The sequence below is a fragment of the Athene noctua genome, chromosome 7, assembly GCF_965140245.1.
Source record: "Athene noctua chromosome 7, bAthNoc1.hap1.1, whole genome shotgun sequence".
Taxonomy (NCBI): domain Eukaryota; kingdom Metazoa; phylum Chordata; class Aves; order Strigiformes; family Strigidae; genus Athene; species Athene noctua.
In genome coordinates, this window is record NC_134043.1 from 8,552,158 (window position 1) to 8,576,560 (window position 24,403).

General features: G+C 40.8%; 1 protein-coding gene across 3 annotated transcripts in view; it reads left to right on the forward strand.

The window, feature by feature from the left end:
* The first annotated feature begins 971 nt into the window (after positions 1-971).
* NCKAP5 (NCK associated protein 5) overlaps positions 972-24,403 on the forward strand; it is a 254,198-nt gene continuing 230,766 nt past the window's right edge. For 2 of the 3 annotated variants that reach the window (XM_074910864.1, XM_074910866.1), the window contains exon 1: positions 978-1,131. The gene's annotated coding sequence lies outside the window, so the exon portion shown is untranslated. Of the gene's footprint in view, positions 1,132-24,403 lie in introns of all 3 variants that reach the window. The other variant, XM_074910863.1, reaches the window with a different exon arrangement.

The following is a 24,403-nucleotide window of genomic DNA, read 5'->3' on the forward strand; positions in this document are numbered from 1 at the left end:
GCCACCTTCATTTTTGAAGCTTTATTTCTCCAGTACTTCTTGTCTCTGATCCTCAGATACAGCTCTGGCCTTTAATTCCTGTCTCAGCATAATGAATCACTCTGCACCCTGTGATTCCTGGTCTCTTGAACTCCACTGGGTACTCCAGCATGCCCTGCCACCTCTCCTTTGCAGCATCCCAGGTTTTCTCACTTTGCTTCCAAGACCTCTCTCACACTTTCTCTAATTAAACCAGAAAATCCTGCCTGAGCTCTTGCTTGCCCTACACTTCAGTTCTCTTCCATGTATTGTGCCTGCAGATAACCGGATCACGCCCCGGTGTGATCTATTGTAACCGGGCAAAATTTTTTACTTGCCGGTTTTTGACGACCAGATCAAAGAGAAGGCTTTCAGTGATTATTCAGAATCGGCTTTCCACGCGGGTTTAAAAGCGTGCCGCGCACACCTGCCAACCCCCTTCACCTGAAGCCTCTTCCCGCTCCCGGGGCCGGCCGGGGGGAGCGGGACCGGCTCCAGCTCGGCGCTGCCCCCGCGCTGCGCGGGCCGGGGCCGGCCTGAGGGGCGGCCGCCGCGATGCCGCCGCGCCCGGCCGGACGCCCCGTCGCCGGGGCAGCTCCAGCGCGGGGGAGCCCGGCGGCCCCGGCCCCGCCGCCGCAGACAATGGCCGCCCCCGCCCGGCTCACCACCCCCCCGCCGCCGCCTCCTCCTCCTCCTCCTCCTCCCCGCCGCGGCGAGCCCCTGCTGCCGGCGCAGATTTGCCGGAGCCATTCACTTGCGACCGATTGCGATCGCGGCAGATGGGCTGGATCTGACAGCCCCGCTCCTCCGCGGGGCCGGGGGCGGAGGGGCCCGGCCGCCGCGCTCCCCGCCCCGCCGAAAGTGCCACCCCGGGCGCCCCCCCCCGCCCGCCCGCCCGCCCTCCCCAGGCACATGTTACGCGTCCCGCGGCTGCGGCGGGAGCGGGAGGAGAAGCCGCCGCGGCGGAACAAAGCGGAAGAGGCGAGCGGCGGGGCGGCCCGGGGGGCGGCAGCCGCTCTGCCCAGGCGGGGGGCGGCGGAGGGGGGGGGTGTCTCCCCGGCCCGCCGGGACGCGCTGCCCCCGCCCGCCGCAGCATGCCCCACCGCCCAGCAGGTAAGGAGCCGGCCGCGCCTCCCCTCCCTCACCTGCCCGCCGCGCCTCCGCCGCCTCCTGCCCGCCCCGCCGCCGCCCCGGTCTCCTCCCCTTCCCCGGCTCCCCCTCGCCGGCCCCGGCGGCGCCCGCCGCTCCCCCGCCCGGGGGCTGCGCGGTGCCGGGCGCGGCCCGTGGAGCGGGGGGGAGGCACCTGCCGCCGGTCCCCGCCGCCGGCCCGGCCTCCTCCCCGCCCCGCCGGCCACGCAGCCCGGGGCGGCCGCGCCCGCCGCAGCGCCGAGCCGAGCCCGGGCTGCTGCGGCCGCCGGCCGGGGAGCCGCGGGACCCCGCGGAAGGCCGCGGAGAGCGGCCCCCCCCTCCCCGCACCGCGGCCGTCCCAGCCCCGCCTCAGCCGGGGGCAGAGTGCAGGGCGGGTGCTTCTCGTCTCCTCGTTGAGCCTCGGGGGGGGAAACCGGCGGTGGCGGCGTTTGAGCCCTGTTGCTTCGGGGACAGCGGGCTTTCGCCTTGTGCTGTGACTCCGTCAGGAGCATCCTAGCGAGCTTTAGTGCTTTTTCATCGCTCTTCCAGTTTGCTTAAAGATTGACTCCCCCGCGTTGCCCGAGTCACTGGAAGGAGATTGTACTGATGGAACAAGTACCTTAGGCAGGAAAAAGAGCTCCTTCCGAAATGAGTTCAGATCAAAGTATGCAAAGGAACAGGGTGTAAAATAAACGCAGAGTGCGAAGGGACCCACTGCTCTCCCATGAGGCTTTTGGTTGTTGATTCTGGTGGCTTTAGTAAGGTGTTAGAGCCGCGGTCCACCTGAGGTGGGTTGACCCGGGAAATGACTGAAATAAGGTAGAACAAGTGTGAGTGGGCCTTGCAGTTCCCTGTAGGAAAAAAAGCAGAGCCACATAAATACCGTGCTGTTGCTAACCGTACGTTTGCAGTTCTTTCTGCGTAACGATATCAAACTGACTCCCCAATTGAAATGGTTTACAAATGTCCACTGTCCATCCCTTAAAAATTGATATTTCAGATGAACCCCTTGTTTATCAGTGGAAAGCTAGCAAAGTTTTTTTAACAAGTGAAGTAACATTAAATAGACAAGTGATTTACATCTGAGGGATTGACTGTATACATTACTGGATTGCAGATAAGCTATGTAAGTAAACAGAAGCACAGTGCTCTGTTATTGAGCATGGTTATGGAGATATCATGGGACTTCTTTGCTAGTTAATAGCATAAGGCTTCGTGGGAACTGTTTGATCTGCAGGACTTTTGCTTGGCAGTAGTTTACTTAAGGTTATTACACTCTGTTTGGAGACTTGTATTTGCTAGCCATTATTACATTCTTAGCTCCAGGCTTCCGTGAGTTACAGGTTAGTAGGTCAATAAAAATTGCATTGAAATACTGGAAAGGGCAGGCTAGGTTTTTAAATGTGGTTGGGGAATAACTAGGCAGTAATCAGAATGTTGAGAAATTTTTTTGGTAAATTTTGATGCTGGTCATTGGTGATGAACCAAAAGTACATATTTTAATTTTTTTGTCCTTGAATACCACAAATGTTTTTCCTTTTCTCGTTAAAAGAGGAAACAAATCATATAAGCGAAGTACAGTATTCCCTTTCAGGATTAAAGTGACCAAAACCCGAGTTGAATTTACCAAGACTTAGTTCCTTTTGCTAGTGAACACTGGGATTAATGCCACTGGCATTAGATGAGGTTGGCCAGTTGCAAGAATTAAAACGTCATCAGGCCACTGCTGCTGTGGATTTACAGGTTTCCTTTAAAACTTGAAATTTGCTATGCTGTTCAGGGAAGCAGTATGTAAAAGCACATTACTAGATTGCTGTTGCATTAAAAATAATAAAATTTTGAGTCATCCAGGTTAAAGCACTCCAGAACTTGTTGTGACCCAGTGGATTTCAGACGTGTGGAACAGAAGCTTGAGCCTGATTTTTGCTTTGTCCCATCTGAAGCCCCGCTTGTTCCCAAGGTGGCTGCAGCACACGGTGTAATCCCCATTCCTCCAAATCCTTGAAACTGGTGATTGACTGTGTACTTGGAGCAGTTTCATTCATGTCAGAGTGTACAATTTACGCGGTTAAAGTGAGCCATATGGTGTGGTCCCCCCCAGCGCCTGGTGCACTGATCATTAAGGATGGCTTGGAAGTTCAGTGCAGAGCTCTGATGCTCTAATGGAAAAGATCAAACCTTCAGGATGGTTTTGGCATTTCTTGTGTAGTTTCCTCTTTTACTGAACATTCTGGACAGGAACATTATATCCTTCAGCTCAGAAGTATTACATGTTGTACTTTTTGGCTTTTTCAATCCCGTCTCTTAAGTGTACCTTGGTGTTTTTAGAGAGTTTCCTAGGAAAGTTATTCCCGCTTCAGATTTCTCATCTGCATTTTTGTTGTTAATTGCATGTAGCACACACCTATTGACAAGTTTTTCTTGCTGGAGTGAAGTATTAACATATGCTTTGTAGGTACTTGGTGTCACCTTTTTTTCTTAAGCAAAGAACCTCCTTTTCTGTAGTAATTATTAATGGTTAACTTCTCCACTTCTGTGCTATGTAGGGTTAGTTACAACTGTTGTAGAGTGTTAACTGCTACACCACTGCTTGACTTGGCCAGATAAATCCCTACACAGATAAGCTCAGCAGCAGCAGCCAGGTGTTGTGCATAAATCCGTTTCTTACACTGATTAATTTCCCATTTAAGACCCTGATTTTGCAACCAGTTACACACCTGCTTAACCTTCGAGTTACAGCATTGAATAGATAGACTACTCTGCATGTAAAGTTAAGCGTATGTATAACTGTTCACAGGATTAAAGATTGCAAGGAGGTGCCATACAAAAAAACCCAAACCAACTCAAACCCTTCTTGCTTTGCTCCCATTCTCAGGGTAGGTAGCTGCTATCAGTTTTGTTATTTAGTTGAAATGTGATCACATAATGTGATGGAACTGGGTTGGGACTGGTATTAAGTAGTGGGAATTGTGTTCATGCTTTTGGTTTATGTTTCCCTGGAAGTTTGAGGCCTCTTTTTTTCACCTGGAACTGCACTGAGGTGAAGTTGAGGTTGTCAGAACGCTAATGCAGAATTGCCACTACTCAGAAATCAGATGATGAAAAGGCAATTTTAATAATATTCCTATAAAAACATCAACCAGAAGCCTGGTAGGTTTTGCATTTATGCTTCCATTCTGAAGGTCTGGAGGGATTACTACAGCAAAATTCTCTTTATCATTTGTAACTCTTTGATGTTTAGAACTCATTTACATTGTGTAATGGAAACTTCTAGAAATGACCAAAGAATTGATAGTAGATGATGGATACAGTCCCAAACTGATGTGGATGGAATTTTTAAAAAATCTTTTTTTGTTTAAAAATATATTCAAATGATTTAAACATTAAGAGAAAGACCGGGTGTTCTGCCAGCAAGACTCTATGCAAAATTGTTCTAAAAGTCAGAGACCCTGGAGTTCTCTACTTCTTTGAGAATTTATTTTTCTTCTATACTTACGCCTTGAAATGAAAATGGGAAGGTTTTTTCAGAAGGGGAGAATCTTTAAAATACAGAAATTAATGGCTCATAAAGGAGAGTCAAGTACTTCTACCGCTTTTGCTGTGGTGTGTGCACAGACAGTTCACATCAGAAACATAAATTATTCCTCAGAATAATCAGGATGCAAGTAAGATCAGGATGGAAAAACCAAGAGGTGGAAAAAGAAGTTTGATATATCACAGAAACAAATTTTTCAACACTGCTGTATCTGTGAATGAACAAAAAGAAGCATTCTTCTCTCCTTCATCTCTCTTCTTAGGATTTCTCTTAAATCCATGTGGTTCTGAGTATCTGAGCCAAACACTTACCAGTTGCTTTCCATGCACATCTTTGTTCCGTCTTCTGATAACTTTCCTTGCATTGTGTATAAATGCCTTTAAATATACTCTTGGCTCCTGGTGGCCTGTGTTGTTCTAAATAGACAATAGGGCTGCTCTCATTATGTTCACTTGAATCCTTTGGACTTTTCAGTTCTTCTCCGTGCCAAGATTTTGACTATGTTGTTGATCTAAGCCACTACAGGAAGATGAAATCCTTATTCCATTGCATATTTGATGATAATAAAGTTGCTTGTGACTGAGTATACCACTTCCTTATTCTGAGTGGTTCTTTTTTCTGGAGGTGAGTTGTATGCTTTAAGCCTTTAGAGTGATAATTTCAGGTTGCATTGACATAAATGCAGTAATTTCTGTGGCAGTAGATGTTGGCCTTTACAGAACTCTTCTATTTCTTTCCCTTTCTCTTTCTTTGAACTAGTTGCCTGTGTACCTCTTCTTCATGCCCACTGTGTATGTCTGCATTCTGTCCTATGTTCCTACTCTCAGGTATAAAAGCCGACTTGCAGTTTGTACAGTGATGACTCCGATGGCTTACTGCAACTTGAAGGGTAGCTGTGTCCTGAATAAGAACATAGCTGTGTAAAATGTGGTAAGAGAAGAATGTAAGCCAAAGCCAGTGCAGTAAACACATCTTTCTGTTGAGTTTGGGAGAAGCCCAAAGCTACCAGTGGAGCCATATTTAACATGTGGTATGTCTTGGCCTTCCTGACATCTGCAGTAATCTGATTCCTGGTGGCTACTGAAAATGAGATTGAGTCATAACCATTCCTGTTGGTGTTAATGGGAATCTGACATGCCAGCTTTCAAGCATATAAAAATATTTTTTCACGTGAATATCACATGTGGTACCACAGGGGACTCCTGGGAATGCCTCTGGTATCTAAGCTGTAGATAGGTATTAGTAGTTTATGAAGTAGGAACAATTAGCAGTATGTTTTACTGCAGGGTTCTCTCCCAGATCACATTGGCTTTACTCCTACTGCTAGAGCACCATCTTGTAGATGAGTTAGTATCAGTATCCAGTCATTGTTTTCAGACTTACCTAATGTAAATGAATAATTACTGTATTTTAGTATGCTGCTATGGCTTGATTTTTTTTTTTTTAACACTCACTCTTGTTAAAACAAGTATATTTACATTTGAATTGGTGCTGTAGTAGAGGCCTAGCCAAGGACTCAACAGGTGCATTGGTATTGTTAACTGACATGGCAAAAATAAGAAAAGAACTTGCTATGATACTTTGTGGGTCCAGGATATCACCTTCACTTTGTCTCCCAGTTGACCTAAAAGGTTGCACCAGCTGTTGGTCCTGGGCATGCACCAAGGAGTCAACTGCTAGGGACTTTGCATCTATGTTCTATCTGAGGTACACTGGTGGTTGTTCTGGTGCACAGCTGCAGGAGGGAATCTATAAGATCATGAGTGATGTGCTCAAGACCTTAAATGTTGACAGAAAAGAAGTTTTCACCTAAAAAGTGCCCCTCAGCATTTCAATTTACCAAGGTTTCCAGCTCCAGACTCCATGTAAAGGAACTCCTGGTTTGAGCTAGGATTTGTGGGGCTTCGTGGTTCCCTGATGAGGATCTGGGAGTTGGTTCCTGAGGAGTCCAGCCTCATAGAGGGTTGACCACTGTTTCTGGTATTTTGCTAGGAAAGACGTGGATGACAATGGGTGAGGATGAGTTAGTCTAGACCGTGTTCAGTGATCCCATAGAATGAAGCAGGACCAAGGATGACTCTGCTGGTTTTTTAAGCCAGGAAAGATTCTGATAGACCTGTATGGCAAGGAACAGGAACCAGGGCCAGCAGAACTCTAAGGAAGAGTAAGGCAGGCAATGTGAACGGGTGAGAGGAGGGACTGGGAGATCAACACCATCTTGGTAGGTGAGAAAAAAGAAAATGGCCTTGTGGGATTTTGATTTACTTCCTCTTGGTAGGAAACATTGAAGTTGTGTTTGGGAAGAGAACTGTACATTTGCAGGAATTGATCAAAGGTAAAAATTACTTCTCTGCAAAGGGATATTCTATTAAGTTTTTAAAGCTGTGCTAGGAAAGTGTTGGAACTAAAGGAATAAAAAAGGCTGTCAGGTCTTGAGATTCATGGTACAGATGTTAGGAAGTGTGAAAGCAGGAGTAGAGAAAGATATTGGGATCTGCAACAGCATGTTGTGAGAGAGGAAACCAAGTTGTAAAACTGGAGGAGAGAAAGTGTATTAACAGGTGTTAGAAATCTTTTCTTTTACTGGGACTTGTTTTCTGAGGTGAAGACACTTGCATCAGAGAAAGGACCAAATTTTTCATAGCTAGTTAAAAATATTTTTGATAAAAGCTAACGCTGTAACCCATTGGTGTAGTATGCACTTAATGTAAAACAAATTATAGCAGTGGTCCCTGATGGATTTACATCATAGAGTAATGAAAACATGCTTGGGTATTTATCATGCATTTTGTTGGCTGATTTTGGATTTTGTGCTAGGGTGAAGGTTGGCTGGGTTGGGATTTATCAGTATGTGAGTTTATCTCTCCCTTGTCATGTAAAGGCTTTTCTAAAAGATATTTATAGCAATACTTAGATAAAAATTATTAGAGTTTGGATTAATCTCCTTAACATCTTCACTCGACATTGGTGTAGCTGTGATAGTCTTAAGGCAAGACAAGGTTTTCAGTCATGGGTGTCTCTTATGAGATTAACACGGGAAAAGAAGTTGGGCTTTTGGCACATAAGCCCTATTGTCTGTCCTTTCAGCTCTGTTAATGTTATCTTTTTTTATGACGACAGCATGGAACACATATTTTTGAGTCACATCCAAGTTAGTTGAAACATAACCTGGCTTGTTTAGTAGCAGCTGGATCAAACCTCAGCATGAGGCATCTAATAAATAGTTCTGATGTGTTTTGCTGCAAACTTATGCTGATAAATCTATATAAAGGTAACAGGTAAATTAACGAGAACTATAGTTAGATCTAAAATATAATCCATAGTTCCTGCCAGGCATGGATTTATTGATGGCGCTGAGGGGATCTAAGCATGGCATGGCCCTCTTCCCTCCAGTCCCCCCAACCAATATTTCAGATGCAGAGCTGCCAGATGACAGGTTGAAATCATAGCTCTGTAACTGGGTGTCTGCACCCTCTTCCCATTTGGATCAGTAGTGAATTTCTCTCTCTGCCTTCAGATAACTTGCCTCTTTTTGTTTGTGGTTTTTTTTTTTTTTTTTTTTTTTACAGTGATATTGCAAAATATTCCATCAGTGAGGCCTGGTAGGAAATGTGAAAGCTCCCTTCCCATATGGTGAGATGAGCAGTCAACCAGTGAAACAATTTGAATTAAGACTGCATTGAAGGTCTTAATTTATTTCTTTGACTACCTCATATACAGTGCAACTGAATACATATTTCTGGGATACTGCATCCACTGCTTTATAGAGAAAGCTGTTCAACACAGTGCTAATTTATTGAAAAGAGGGAACGGACATTAATTGCTAGACTTTAGTAAATACAGCTCCAAGATCTTCTTTCTTCTAGTAAGAGAAAGAAGCTTTCATCAGTTGAAAATCATATAGCACCTGAAAAATTGGTGAAGGTTGTGGATAAAGTTACAAGGAGACAGTAGGGTGGCCAGAAGATGCTGTGTGGGCTTTCCCTGGGGCTGTCCTGGGAAGCTGTGGCACCTCTCCTCGTCCACCCTGAAGGGATGGCTGTACCACCCTGAAGGGATGGCTGTACCACCCTGAAGGGATGGCTGTACCACCCTGAAGGGATGGCTGTACCACCCTGAAGGGATGGCTGTACCACCCTGATGAGGGACCTGCAGGGGTCACAATTTCAGCGTTACTTATGAGTGAGAGAAAAGGCAGCAGAGAATGTGGTCTTGACCTGCTTGATATTTATAATAATCTGTATTGGTTTAATGGCTTGAAAGTAGCATGCTTGGCTTCAATTTACAATGAGTTGGCCAGTGTAGTAGTTGGTTTAGAGAAGTGTATCTGCACCAGGCAAAATGGAGCTACACCAACACAGGCCTGCTGTGGGTGCAGCCTGCCTGTGTCTAAGCTCTTACAAGCAGATCCTCTTGAAGCAAGGAGATGAAACATAACTTCTCTTTGGAAGCAGCAGGATGGAGATCTAGACATCCATGAATAACAGTGATTGTAGTCTGTGAGCTAAACGAACTTTTGAAGTTTCATAGGTATCCTGTGTTTTGGGCACGTGCCCAGCTTTTTAGTTATCTTCTGCCAATACACATAGACTTCTTTGAATGCAATCAGCGTTGATTTGTGGATGCTCAGTGGTTACCAGGATAACTGGCTAACAGCCAGGCCAGTGCCTCTTTTGGTACGTTAGCCTGCAAATCATACCCTCATGTTTGTTTTTTGTAGTGTGCTTCAAAGTACTAATGTTTCAAGCCAGATCCTTCAAGATGTTGCATTTCCATAGACCCCAGTAGACCCACACTCAGCTAGTGTCATGTGACACTGGGAAGAGTTTGGCTCCTGATGGAAAGTAAACCTGATCTGTATAAATTTATTCTCCCTGGGTAGTCCCCATAAGCCATTTAAATAAAAATTGCTGCTGTGGGCAGAAGAAGTTTTCCAAAAAACCTGAAGAAAGGTACTGGAGTGCCACAGTGTTGCCAAATCGTATGGTTGAGTGAAGTATCAACCTCTGCAAATGGAAATGTATGTATACTTGAGCTATAGGTATACTCTGGCTTGCTTCCTTATAGGTAGGTTTCTCAGTGACTGGAATCTTTCACTACTTTTTGAATACCATTCTAGGTGAAAGACATATTTCTTCAAAAGTTTGAGAGCCTTGTTAGTGACCTGTTCTAGGAACTCTTCTGTGGTTGGTGATGGAAGTTGCCACATGCATTTGCAATAGTCAACCTCTGGCTCATTTGTGTCTTACCTTTTTGAGAGAAAAACCCTTCATAATCTCTTAGCATTTGTGAAAAATTATGATTTTGTCTGACTATTAGAATTTACAGCTTTTGTTCAGGCTAGGTATATGAGATAAAACCCTTCAAAAAAGTTAGGAGTTTCAGTTAGTGAAATGTGACAGTTAACTAAAATTAGAGATTTCCTCTGATGGAAAATATTTACCCGAGGATGACTAAATTATTTCTATCATAATAAATAACAAAATATTTTCTATTAAGAAAATGGATAACTTGCACATTGATATTTTAGATATGTGTCTAGTTTTATATGTTCTTTATAACAGGTTATCATAATAATTATCGATCTGAGCACAGTTCATAAGGCTCTGTATTATCTAAGTCTGTAATAGTACTATAATGTCATATGAGCTTTGCTCCCAACAAAATCAATGAATGTTTTGCTCTAGCTAACATGTGGCAGTGTTGTAGGGGTTGATAATTAAGACTGGTGCCACTGACTAACCCAGTGAAAGTAGCATTTTGATTTTTTTTTTGTGTTGTACTGGGATGAAGGCCAGTTGGCCTCTAAAGATAGTTTCCATAGCTACTGTCCTACAGAGAAAGAAAATGCTGCCACAGCATTTTTCCTTTGGACATTTATAGTTTTTATGCAAGCTGTCAAGACAATTAATTTTCATCAGATGTATTGGTTATTAGCTGTTGAAAGCAGGGGGGCATGGGTGGGTACATATGATGAAAAAGACCATTAAACTAAGTAAAACATCAAGAGATTTCTTTGTGTACATAATATGAATGTGTTTCAGATTTACAAAATCCCATTACTGCAGCATCTGATATGCTAGAATGCAATCTATGCTCAAAAGACAAGGTCCTGAAACTGCTTAACTTTATTTCTGAGAATAAGCAAGCCTGGCACTGACTTTCATTGTTTCTTCATGTTGGATATTGTGATCTAAATTTTTAATTCCTTTTAAAAATGAAATGAAAAAAAAAATCCCTGTCAGAAAAGCTCTAAAACTTTCACTGGCTTAAAATAAAAACAATTTTTTGTGCCTCTTGTGTATAGAAGAACATAAAAAGGGCAGTAAATACTATGGCAGTATGTTGTGTAAAAACAAGCATTGAGCATGAGATTATTTTTTGAGGTTAGCATGGGTAATGTCTTCATTTCACTATGCAATGAGGCTTCAGGGCTCACCGTTTCAAAGTTGGGGCTCGTTCAGGGAGTCATTAACATGTGGTTGTATTACCAGCTCAAACTGCACATTTCCCATAGATCGCTGAAGCAGAAATGAGTATTTGAGTACTCAGGTTGTATTATTTGAGCAATTTGTGTAAATTTATGACACCTTTTCTCATTCTCTCTATTTATATAATGGAAGGAGCTCTGTTTCCTCTCTGTAGTTACGGATCCAGCTGCTGTTACCACGTTCCCCCGACACCCTCTGTGCTCTAACCTCTCCAGAGATTTTAAGGTCAGCTCTCGCTCCCCAGGTTTGTCCTTTTCTGTGATGTCAAGGGACGGTACGCAGACGTTACTACATCGCTTTGACCATAGTCACTGACTTCAGGGTCAAACGAAGTATGCTTGGGAGAACTGTCACCAAAACACATGTGTTGGAATTGGTGAAAATTTGTTGGCTTCAGCAGTGTAAAAAATACTTGTGAAAAAGCAGTATGCTTTGGAGAACTAGAGAAAGAGAGGATGTGGAGGAAATAAAATACAGGCGTAGACACATGGGTATTAGGGGTACAGTTACGTAGGTGAAAGCCTGGCTCTGCCCTTCAGTGTGGCCATTTGATGGTTGGCCAGTGAGTTCCTGGGAAAATCCTCTGACCATTGAGGAAGGAACAGATTTATAACCTAAAAATGAAAAACACCAGCCAGAGTGTGATGGTGGCTGAAGGACTCTACTGAAGAAGGTATAAATAAGTTAAAAGTCTGAAGGGTCAGAAGGGCATTTTGCCTTGTGGCAGAGAGAACATTTTCTTCCCCTTCCTCTCTAGTAATACTCTGCCTGCCTGATTTGTAGCTGGCCAGCTAGGCACTTGCAAAAGAGGTTTTATCTCTCTGAGGCTACCGGTGCTCTAGCTGCAGGGATCACAGGCTTTCAGGAGGCAGCAGGGCGTTGGGGAGGTCATTAAGAGCCCAGCTGGAGGATTGCAGCCGAGGCTGCAGGAATGTCCTGCAGGTCCTGCTGGGCCACTGGCCCTTCCAGCAGGTGCCCGAATCATCCTGCTGGCCCAGGGAGTGGGGCTGAGCCCTGCTGCCTCTGGCCTGCCAAGGGCTGGCAAACCCCTGCCTTAAGTAATTTCTAAACCCTGCTGATCTCCAGCTCTAGCTATCCTGCTCCATCATTGTCTTTCTCTTAAAAATCCAGGCTAATTATTTATCTGAGGTAACTCAGCTGATTAGATGCACATCAGTGGAAATGGCTGACTGAAACCAGCCATCTGGCTCCCTGTTTTAAGTATTAAATTGCTGCTTGTTATGATGGACATACTTTTTTAACATTTTAAAATACTTTTCTTTATTAATACCTTTGACACTGAGGCAGTTGTGTGCATTTATGGGAAAAATGTTTCTAAGGAAAGTTAGTTGCTGTTGTTACAGGCAATGCTCTAAAAGATATCCCTGTTTTTAAAGAAAGTATTTCTTTGGGAAGCCTTATAGACCATGACCTGTATAAAGGGGAAAATGGAAATTATTCAGTACCTGTCTAGAAAATAATTTTCTCTATTTGTCACTTGCAGTTCTGAGAGTCTGGAAGCTTTGAATTTTTAAGTAAAGCTATAGTTTTTTATAGGTGCATACAGAAATGCTGTCTATAAATAGTTTTTCACAGTGTTTTCACAAGACAGTACTGGAGGAAAGTAGCTGTTGATAGACCTCATGTACCTTGAGAGTTTATCTTTTCCTACATCTGAGACTGTGAAAAAAGCATGAATGTGGTAGCTAAAATAACTTTGCATTTAGCAAGTAGCTGTATAATCTTCTAACACCCTGGGACATTGTATTGATGCCGAGTGTGTAGACAGAGGCCAGCAGAAGAGCTGCCAGTGCAAAGCCTTACCTTCATGGCCAGAACGGAGCAAGACCTTTTGTGTCTTGGTCATGCGTTTTCACTGACAGTGCTCTGTGAAGGGATGAATATGTGGGTATTTCATGCAGACTAAAATCCTAGCATTTCATTTCCATGTGAAATTAGATGATAACAGCTTTCATTGTCAACTATGGAAACTTCCTATGGGATGTGCAGTAATGAGCAGGTACTGGTTTTATAGTAAGGAATGATATGCAATCTAAAAACATATGGTTTTCGTCTGCTTCATTAAAAAAAATCCTTTAACATGTCTTTTAGATAACCTCCAAATGATAGATGAAACTAATTAAGACAGTATCTCGTTAAGAAAAATATGTCAACATGGAAGTATCTTAGCGTATCAAAATATGCTTGTTCTTGCAACATGATGAAAAAGGAGAAGCTATTCTGTTCTGCTTTGGGACTTTCAGAAAGGGAAGTGAATGCAAACATCTCTTAGATATTGATCCCCTGAGTTAGGAAAAGCTCAGTTCTTTTTGCACTCTTGTAAAATACTGTTAAGAGCCACTGTTAGAATTTTGCTAATGAACCCTGGGTGTTGAGGACATTGCTTCTGTTGGCTTTCTTTAAGAAAACTTATAATTATTGGTGGTGGATGTTAAAGTAGGCACTTATTGCAGTCTCATTCTTAACCTTTGAATATAAGGTAAATGTGTACCTTAATTTTAAGCAGCAAAAATTCAAAATGCCCATGTATGTATTTTCTCTCAGCTGTTTTGATATCATACAAACTAAAGGCATGGCCGTGTAATGTCACAGGAGATTTATCTACAGAGTATATCACCAATTTTATATATGGCTGTTTTTCTTCCTACTCTATTAACATAGATACTTAAAATGTGGTTCTAGTTTTATGATCTCTGATATCACAGTAACTTCAAATCAAGATTAGGTTCACTTACTTAATTGGCAAATGCCCTTTACTGGATTTATTTTCTTATTATAGCTTTTGACTGGGGAATTAAATTTTGAAATAATCAATACGTTGATTTGACACAGACTTTTTCCTGATTCTGTAAATGATTCTGTAAATACTTGTGGTGATGCTGTGCAAGCACAGAGTGTGATTTTTATTTTGCTTCCTGCTGAAGTGGTGCAGCTGGCTGTGGTGATGACTATAGTAAGTCATTTCAGAACACAGTTCATTACCCAGATACAACAGCGGAATCTTTCTGTTGTGAAAAGTGGCAAGGAGCTTTATTCAAACATCAAATTGGTTTCAAAACATGCTATTTGTTGTGGAAACTGGGGAAATGCAAATTTGCCTAAGTATCTGGTTGGCATTTGAACTGCTGAAAATCTTTCCCTTTTAATACTTCAGTAGTTAATATTTTAAGTATTTCTTAATATACATTTAGTATGTTTGAAAATGCCTGAACATTAGCACATCTTAATACTTATTCACCTGTATCTTCTTTTGTTTGCTAAAATTGAACTTCCACTGAAGTTGATGCTACTTGAGCTTTGAGAAGCTGGCCTCCTTAGTGAAGCAGATCTGGCTGATGTCTTTTGGGAAAATAATTTAAAATGCCCCAAGAGGGTTTAGTTTGGGGTTTCTGGAAGGTGTTTGCTTTCCTGATTCAGTTTTTTGACAGAAAGCAATTGTTTTTCGGTTGTGTTTACTTGTAGAATGATGTCAATACACTTTTTCATAATAGGATTTTCAGTCACATCACAAATAATTGGAAGATTTTTAAGTAACAGTTCTGACCTGACTTTGTTGAGCTGTGCTAGCTGAAAGGTTAGACAGTACCCACGTTTCATCTGACTTTTTTTTCATTGAAGATTCGGAGAGCAGGCTTTAAAGATGCTGTACTGAAGCAGGTTCAGGACACCAAATGTGAGGGTTTTTTCAACCAAGCTCAGTAAAACAACTTGAGCAACACAGGTGGATCTTGTGCCTGTTGCTATTCAGTCTTCTCTGTTTGATTCCCAGGCAACCACTGAGGTTGTGATTTGACTATATGTGAATTTAAATAGCTTCATAAATACATACAGAAATACTGTCATTGCTCCACTAATGTCTGATGTGCTCTGGATTTCATTTTCAGTGTTATTAAGTGTTAGACTAGTATATTATGTGGTAAAACTGTCATTGATAACTTAGTTTCTCCATGTCTACTTGAACATGTTGCAGAGTGTTTTGCATATATTACCATATGCTACATCCATTATTTAAAGTGACAACTATAATTTCTATATTAAAATTAGACTGTGTGTATGCCAGCCACTGTTTGGTTCAGTACAAATAATGCTCTCTGGGTAGCTCTCAGTCTGGGCTGAGGTCCCTGCAGATCTGTGTCCTTTTAAAAGCAAGTCTTTTCATCTCTTCTTTTAGGTTTGCTGAGCCAACAAATCTTGAGTTTGAGGTTCCAGTTAATCATCTAATTTGTCAAAACACAAAATCAGCCAGAGGCCATTGCCTTTGACTTTATCTAGTCTTCTTTTATAGTATGACAGAGTGATAGAAGAAACAATTGTATCATTAACATTGAACTGATTTTATTGCTGTAAGGCTGCATGAATATGAATTCATGTGTTGGGTTACAAAGGATACTTCAAAGTGATTTTCAACAGGCTGTTTTTTTTCTTTCTGGCATAGTGAGACACAGTTTAGAGAACATTATTTTGTTTAAGGCATACTGAAGCATGTTGCCTAGCCAGGGGGAGGACTGAGGGAAGCCCAGCAGTTTATAACTTTTTCCAAGAAAATTTGTTATGGTATCATCTTAAATATATATTAAAAAAAATTTCACTGTTACGAGTTTTCCTCTTTTTTTCTTCACAAAACTAATTAAGTTACTGAAGTTCAGAGACTTATAAAAAAAATTCTGACCACCTTTGCTCTCCAAATCTTTGCAATCAATAAACAGGTTTGTATTCCTGAATGTGAAAACTAAGTGGCATTTATTGCCTGTTGGTACATCCAAAATATATTTTATGTAGACATTTGAGAAATGCTCTCAGAAAATAATTATTTCATTTATTTTATCTGTCATTTGCTAGAATTCCTGTTGGAAGGTGCCTCAGGGGTGCATATTTGTGCTAAGCACTAGCATTCCTGCCAGTGGCTGTTTGCAGGTGGCCCAAGAACCAACTGTTGCACATCGTTAAATGACCTGTTGCTCTTAAATCACAAGTCATCTGGTTTACATTTTTACAAAAAGTGGATAATTTTACAAAAGGTGATCTTGGCATAGCTTATCTCAAATGTCCTTTAACTATGAAGCATGCTTATTACTTTCAGAATTACAAAAAATGGATATTATCTTTATAATTGTTTTAATATTTTTTCAATAATACAGTATAAATTCAAATGCTTGAATGGATGCACTAATGCTTTTAATAATAGAGATCATGGATATACACATGTAAAACAAAGTAGCTGATTTCATAGCAGTGTTGCAAATATAGCAAGTATTTCAACATATATGCTCAGTATTGGGCAGTTATTAAATAGTATGCCGCAAACTTTTTTAAAAATTATTTTAGTAGCCTTTTTTTCTCTGCATTGGTGGTTGATGCAAAGTGTATTTTAAAAAAAATAAATTGTCTCATACGCATTCATTCAGTTTTTAACTCCACGCCCTTTACTACATTTTCTTGTTGGGCATCCGCAGCTTCTACACATTGTACCACAGAGAGGAAATTTAGAAGCACAAATATGGGAGTTATGTGGTTTACGTATGGATATTTTCCCTTGTATAGAGAGCATATATATTTATATGTATGATAGACCGGTTTGGCATATGCTTTTATCCATTCTGATGGTTTTCTGAGTACAAAGTATTACTGCTCTAGTAACACAGTAATCTTAGTGCCCAGTGCTCTGTCTAGAAGTGTGCAGATATGGCATATCACTACTCAGTTTATTTGATTTCCCATAAAATGATCTGAGAAGAAATTCTCTCATCTCTCAGGTGATTTGACAGAGCAAAGCAAAGATGGGTTGCAACACAAAACACTACTCTGGGGGCTTGATCTGAGTTTCGGCTACCTCTGGTCTTAAAATGGAGATAGTCCCCATCAGAAAGATGTCCACCTGACTGAGCAGTACTTCTGGGTCTTAATAGAATAGTATTCTTATTCTTGAGGGTGCAAAATGAAATTACAAAAAACAACAAAAAAAACCAGTTTAAGCAGTAAAGAAAAGGGCTCTTTCTGAGCAACTTTGATTCTCTTCTGAATTTTTTCTTTGAGTGGAAGGTCATTGCAGATTTGCTAGCAATTTGTGCCGGAATACTTAAGTATTGAACAATTGCATGAAGAAAAAATGTCAAGAGAGAAGTTCAGTAAGTGAAACAGAATAAAATTGCTTGATTTTGTTCCTTGTCTACAAAAAAAAAGGATGATTTTTCCGAGGTATTTTAAAGTTCAGGACATGAGTGACAACTGGAAGGTTACAGAGCGCACAATAAATACAGTTTGGAAGAGAAAAGACATAGTAAGTGCAGCCTGTTAGGAAAAACAGAAGTCCTCATGCTGTGGGCTTTCTGGATGGATAAAAACACATCACACTGTGTAACACCCCCTCAAAAAAAGGGTTAGAAAGAGTACCAGGAATGTGTTGTGATGATCTGGGAACAAAGGAGTGGAAAACAGAGGTAAGAGGTCAACCAGTAATGAAGCAAAATCAGATATGTTCTTTGAATTATAAGAGCAAACCTGAAAATCTTTGTAGAGAACAGGGAGAAAAATCTCTCTAAACATTCTCACAAACGAGAGCTGGATGTATCACTCGGGCAGAGCAGAAGGAAAGCTAGTTACGAAGACAGCAGTGGGATCTAAGAGTTTGGTTGAGCTTAGTGTCCAAAACAGTGTATTTGGGTTTTGTGCCTTACACCTCATTTTTCTTCAGTTGTGCACTTGCTTCTTTTTTTTCCTTAAGTAATCCACTTCTGCCTTTTTATTTCCATAGAAAGTCAAGAGGTGGCTTGGTGGTGTGTTTCTGGGATCCCTGGTTTACAGACCAAGTTGCCTATAGCCTTCATCACACTCAAAAATTCTTTGAGTTTCAAAAGGTAGTAATTTACTAACAGGATGCGGAATCAGCAATTTGCATGGATGTTACCTATGGAATTTAATACCAATTAGGATTAGGTCTAAGCAAAAACCTTCCAATACTGGTAAGAGGTTTGCGTGGAAGGAGTAGATGCTATGAGAAGTAATAGCAGTCTGCTGCCATTTCTTGCTGTTAGTTTATGTCTGAGTAATTTTGGTTATGAAAAATTGTTTCCATGATTTTCAGCTTTATGTGAAACAAGGGTTCTGACTTCATTTCATAGAGGACAACCATATAAATTTCGGCTAGCACCCTCTCAGACACCCTCAGGGGATAAGACTGAAGGAGTGAGAATTCTTTCGTGCTTTAATGCGTTGGTTGGGAAAGTTACACTCCTGTTAAGCGTGATGCATTTTATGTTAATAAACAAAGATCGTTAACTGAAGACTGAAGCGCTGCCAATCCTGAATTTTTCATGAGCAATAAATTCTCATTAAAAATCCTTTAGGGAAATGCATATCCTTTCAAAAGAATTTCCACAGTACATCATTTCCATGTGACAAATCTCCAGAGAAAATATATATGTGAGCAACCAGTGACTGGGGGATTTGTTAGCTCAACTTCCAAGTCCTTTGCAAAAGGAAAGCCTTGTTTGCTTGTTTCTTCCTTTTTTTTTTTTTTTTTTTTTTTTTTTTTTTGTTGTTGTTTTTCAAGGTCATCTTAAGTCCAGGCTTAGTGAAAAAAAGAGTTCACTTTTGCTAGAAATGGCTGAAGGAGTTCAGAATTCACAGCTAATTCTGTTTGGGTCACAATCCAGAGAATTCCTCATGTATCTGGAGATATCTTCTGGATTCTAATTTTTTTTTTGTAAAATAACAGAAGTAAACAATGCAATAAAAATAGCATTAAGTCTGTATGCTGTAAGGATCTAGTACTTCAAACCATACCGAATATCTCAATCAGAATCACAAGGACTGAGGGTCCATCTAGTCTAGAGAACATGTTGACCTGGCTTAAAAATCAGCAGCAAAACACCGTGTCAGAAGTTACACACTCACAAGCTGAAAGACACTGCTAGGAGAAATTAAACTGAGGAGAAACAGCTATACTTTCCCTAGTGGCAATGCAGTGCAAAACCTACAGCTGTAGCCTGGTTTTCAGTCTAAAGTAGAGTAGGACTGCTGAATGATGTGCTGAAGAAAGGCAAGATGTGAAAAGTACCCTTGCACATAGTGGTTTCTTTCTAGTTTTTGCTCTGTCTTCTTTTTTTTGAATGTGCATTAAAAAAATAATTTGCCAATGGCTATGTGGAGAGAGCTGCTGTATTTATGTGTCTGCTGTTGCTTTCAATTTCACCAAGTCACAGAAATCAAAATCTGACTCTTGCAAGTGGCACCAGCTTTAGCAGCATCATCCTTGTGTTGGTGACTGATGCATTGCCAGGCCCGTGTCAGCTTTGCTGGACAGCCAGATGTCACTGCTTTGGTACTTCCAGCAATGAGAGCAGCTGTATTTGGGGATGAGGACAAAAAAAAAAAAGCATCAAGCATCTTGTGAGCATGTGAAATGAAGAGTGACAGTTGTGTTTGTTGGAAATAAGAGGGGGTAAAAGGTGGTGCCTTAAACTGTTCTTTCTCCCATGGGCTAAACTGTCATGTAGCAATGACCATGTGCCTCTTTCATTATCCTCTTTGAACCCAGCTGCACTATCAAGCAAAACTGGAAGGTTTTTACCATCTTGTCTTCTTGTCCCAATTAAAGAAGTGGAGCTCCTGGACGGTATACTACTACGAGAGGATCAGATGAATTAGTAGTGTACCAGAAAGGAAAGGTGGTAGTGTAAAATTTACTTTCTTCACTGACCTGTACCGGAGAAGGTCATAAGAATGATGCACTAGCTCAGGGAACACTGTCAAAAACAGGATAGACACTTCTAGTTTGCTTGAATTAGAAAAGTGGAAACTTTAGGCCTTGTACTGTGAGAGAGTTTTGGTACCATTTTAGAGCATTTTAGGACTTTGACTAAAGAGATGCTTTCATTTGTCTAAGATATTTTAAAGTAGCACTTCAAGAGCAAGCAGTCTTTCTTGTAGTAAAGGATGGGGATCTGTGTGCAACAACTGCCTATATTATAATTTAAAGTTTCTTTTGCTGAATTAATATTCCAAAGTACCTTCTATTATTCCTTTTTTCCCTGTTTGAACATTGAGGTTTTCCATGATGAACAGTCTTTGAGAATGTGGCATCTTGCCTAATTGTACAAATTCCCACTGTATGCTTCCTGGATTGCAATTTATAGGCAGAAATAATACAGCACTAAATACAAATATTACTGTTAATGTAACATTAAAATTAATAAATCAGTCACTTATGTCAAGAAATTCCAAACTACAACAGTGTAAACTTCCTAAATTGCTTTTGCTAGGTACTTTATGGTGTGGATTGCAGAACAGACGCAGTAAGCTTTATGGTTAATGTACCACTTATAATAAGGAATTTTGTAGGACCGATCCTGTGCTCATTTATTTGTAGTAGTGCATTTTAGTAGCTTATGGGATGTATTGAATTAAAAGGTTTAGACAGGGAGCAAATCTGCACAGAATTTGGCCCTGCTAAAACCTTAACTGTGCTTTTTGATAAATGAAAGGTTTATATAATGCATAGACTATTTAATTTATAATGTGAAACCCTATACTTTAGATATATTTCAGAGTTCAATACTGTAGTGCTGTTTACTTGGTGTTTCTTGGCACTTAGGTGTTTGATGTTTTGTAGTTGATGTTGAATTAAAGTTGATAGCCAGGTGTAATTTCCTTGCTGTTGCAGTTTACTATTTTGTGTTTGGGCTGATTTTAAAAATAAATCTGTAAGTATCTCTCACTGGTGTCTGCAGACTTTAGAAAATATTAGGAAAATCTCTTTTTTTCCCCTCCATTTTTGTATTTAATAAAAAAAATTCAACTTCCCCCCCCCCCCCCCCATTTTCTTATCCCACCTGGAATCGAATATATCTGAAAAAATAAAAAATTGCAACCTGATGCATTATCTCATGAATAATGGTCATAAGTGAGATGTTCCAGGAGATTTGTGAAATGATTGCTTGGTATAATTCATAATTATCCTGGTGATTTGGCATTGTGTCATATAAACATTAATCTTTTATCCTACAACTGAATGTGTGCATCATAGGAAAGGAGTCACCATTTTTACCTTCTTTTTTCTTAATCAAGAAACTGCATTGATTGTGATGGTTGGTTCCATGTCTTGTGAAGGAACTCAAAGGGAGATTGGTGGCTCTATTTATTGTCATTCTAATGATTTAGTAGTTACTAATGAATGTTATTTAAAGCTCTCAATTTAAAAAGCTTTTGCTCTTCACTTGCTACACTCTTGTACATTACCAAGGTTAAAAACCATCTCAAAGCTCAAGAGGAAAAAAACACAACATTTTAAACTTTGTTTCTAGATCTCCCTAACTGTGTCTGGTACTGTTGGCCCAAATATATACAGAATTTGAGAGATGGACTCTGTTGTGGCATCAGCACTAATAGTAGAAGGAGATGCCCCAACATTACAAAACAGATATATTTGAAATGTTGTCTGAAATACCAATGAATCTAAAAGCATGCAGTCTTACACCCATAATTCCAGTGTTGAAACAATAAATGTCAATGAAGTAATAAAGATTGGCAATGTGAGAGAGGATGCTTCTGTTGAAAATGCATTGCCGTCTGTCCCCATGCTTATGCTTAGGACATGAGAATTACCATGCTCAAGTGCCCAGCTGACCCCGGTTGCCGTGCCGGTGCCAAGAGAGCAATTTGTCATGAAAACAATCCTGTGATAATATGCCATGGACTCCTGATAACCTTTCCTTTTTTTAATTTCTTTGCCATGGCTCTGCCCTCTTTCTTAGCCAAAGGCAACCTTTTTGCTTTTCTAATGAAGGCTCTGCCCCTACTACGTTCCTCTCTTTGCCTCCTCCTTTTCTGACCAGGGTGTGTGACTCAGCCCTGTGTTACCCTGTGATTTCTTCCATTGTATTTCTTTTGTATTTGGTGTCTTGTTTGAATGCTTCTCGAAAGTAACTAGATGGTCATCTTTGAACTTCTGCTTTGGATTTCATATACATTAAAATCCCCTGGAAATTAGTGAAGAGTCACTAGGGATTGCTGATACTTATTTTAGATTATAATTGTAATTCTATGGTTTTTCCCCTTACTGTTAGTGTCACCCAAAGAAAATACAGTTTAAATAAGTTACTAGCTGTTTTGCTTGTCTGGATTTGGCAGTATCATGTCTTGTCGAAAAGAAGTTTAATGTAAATTATGGTTTCTATATGCTTATCTTTTATTACAAATAAATTAGCAATAAATAGGAGCCTGTGCTCTACTGGTGGCTCATCCTATCTATTCTGCTTCTGCTTGACAGCATTAGTACTTCTGTTATTGTATCTCCAGTCTTTGCAATTATTGTAAAAATAATTAAATAAAGCTCATACTTTGCTCAGCTTTAAATTTGCAGTGAATATATCTTTGCAAGCTGACTCTTTTATTGCCTGATCTAGTTAAACCGTTGTGACTCTAAAAGACCAGTTTCAAAATGCACATGATGCTGATATTTATAAAGCCCCAAATGCCTTCGTTGTACGTGATCTTCAGCAGGAAGGAGGGCTGCAGCATTGCTAACCACTGCGATCGCAATAGGAGCTGAAAGAGGCACATTAGTTCACTGCAGCCGTTCCACCCTCGGCTGTTCCCTTGTCAGATCTCATAGACTCGACGGGGTCATGTTGGGTCAGCATTCGGATGGGAAACCGCCCTGGAAAACCAGGAGCTGAAGGAAGCTGGGCTTATGTGTCTCCACACAGACTAGCGCCCTGCCCCTAGGTCAGTCGTTAGCACCATGCTATGTTTAATCCATGTTTTATGGATTTTAGTGGTGTTTTTTCCTGGTTCATTTGAAAAACAATGCTGTGGCTACAAGTGATGATATGGGGGGGGAAGTTAAATAAGTTTGGTAGGTGATGAATAAGGAGTGGTTCCAAAGCACAGTGGCTAGGGACATCTTGCAAATTCAGATTCTGAGTCTCTGTCATTTTTTTGTTTGCTTTTTCGGGGCGTGAACAAAGTATTTATTCACCTTCTGAATCTCAGAGCAATAGCATAGAGTGGGAAACTTGGTTTGAATTTCTCTACTCCAGAATAGCCTGCAGAAGGCCCAAAAGGACTCACTGGCATATAGCTTGGCCACTCTGACTGGACACAGTCATCAAAAATAAATATTAAAAGTGTATTCTCAAAGCTTGACTTTTTCAGTGGGTCAAGTGGTGATTTTCTGGCTTTACAAATAGTGTTAGTTATAAAACGAAAGGAAAAGCTGGGATTCGTTTTATGGAGAACTGACCACTTCTAAATGAAATCACTTTGGAGTGAAGGTTTCTAAGAAGGGATGAAACGTGAAGAAAACACTTTCTTGTTCATGAAAAAAATGGTGAGTAGAGAAACAGATGAGTAACTCGGGAGCTGTCATATCTATTAAATTTTGTCCACATTCATTCCTTGTGCGGGAAAGTAATAATTAGGAGAAAGGAACTAGGAAATTCTGAAATCTTCGCATGTCAATGTTGAAGATGGACGACCTGTCAATGCATGCTGGCTGGTCATGGGGCTGCTGTGCGTGATCAAGACAGGGAAGGACAATGTCAGGGTTTGATAGAGCCCTTGTCTTCAGGGTGGATCATGGGGATTAAGGTTCACTGAAGCATTAACAAGTTTCAGACAATGTTAGTAAGACATTTTCCATTCTTTTGGAGTTTTGATAGTGTTCTTTATTAAAACTGTCAAAATATTTTTCTTCATTAAAACTGTAAAATTATTATTTACCACTGAAAATATATCCTGATTCTGTATGGCTGAGATCTTGGCAAATGGGTATAGTTCAGCACATTTTGAGGGAATCTCTATTTCATAACTTTATCCAGAAGCTATTTTAACTAATTCCTTTCTGTGTTAGGTAGAAAAGCAAAGCCCAGTGTCTAAGAATGTCTGAATCTAAGGTTTCAGAATAAAAATGAAGACTTTGAAAATTTGGGAAGCTGAAGTTCCCTGCTAGAGTTTTTGTTTTGTTGTATTAATGTAAAGTAGCAATATAAAGAAGGAGAACTAAGAGAAAGGGATTCTTTCATTCATCCAGTGTAGCTTTTATTGTGGTGTTTGGTCTAAGAATATCTGTTACCGTATCAGGAACAGCATCGGCATTTGTTCAAAATTGTGATACGTGGGGGCTTGTGATTGCATCAACTTCATGGCGCTGTCATATGATACAGGGTTTTTTTGACTGATAGTTGAGTGAGTCGAACTGATGAGAAGGGAG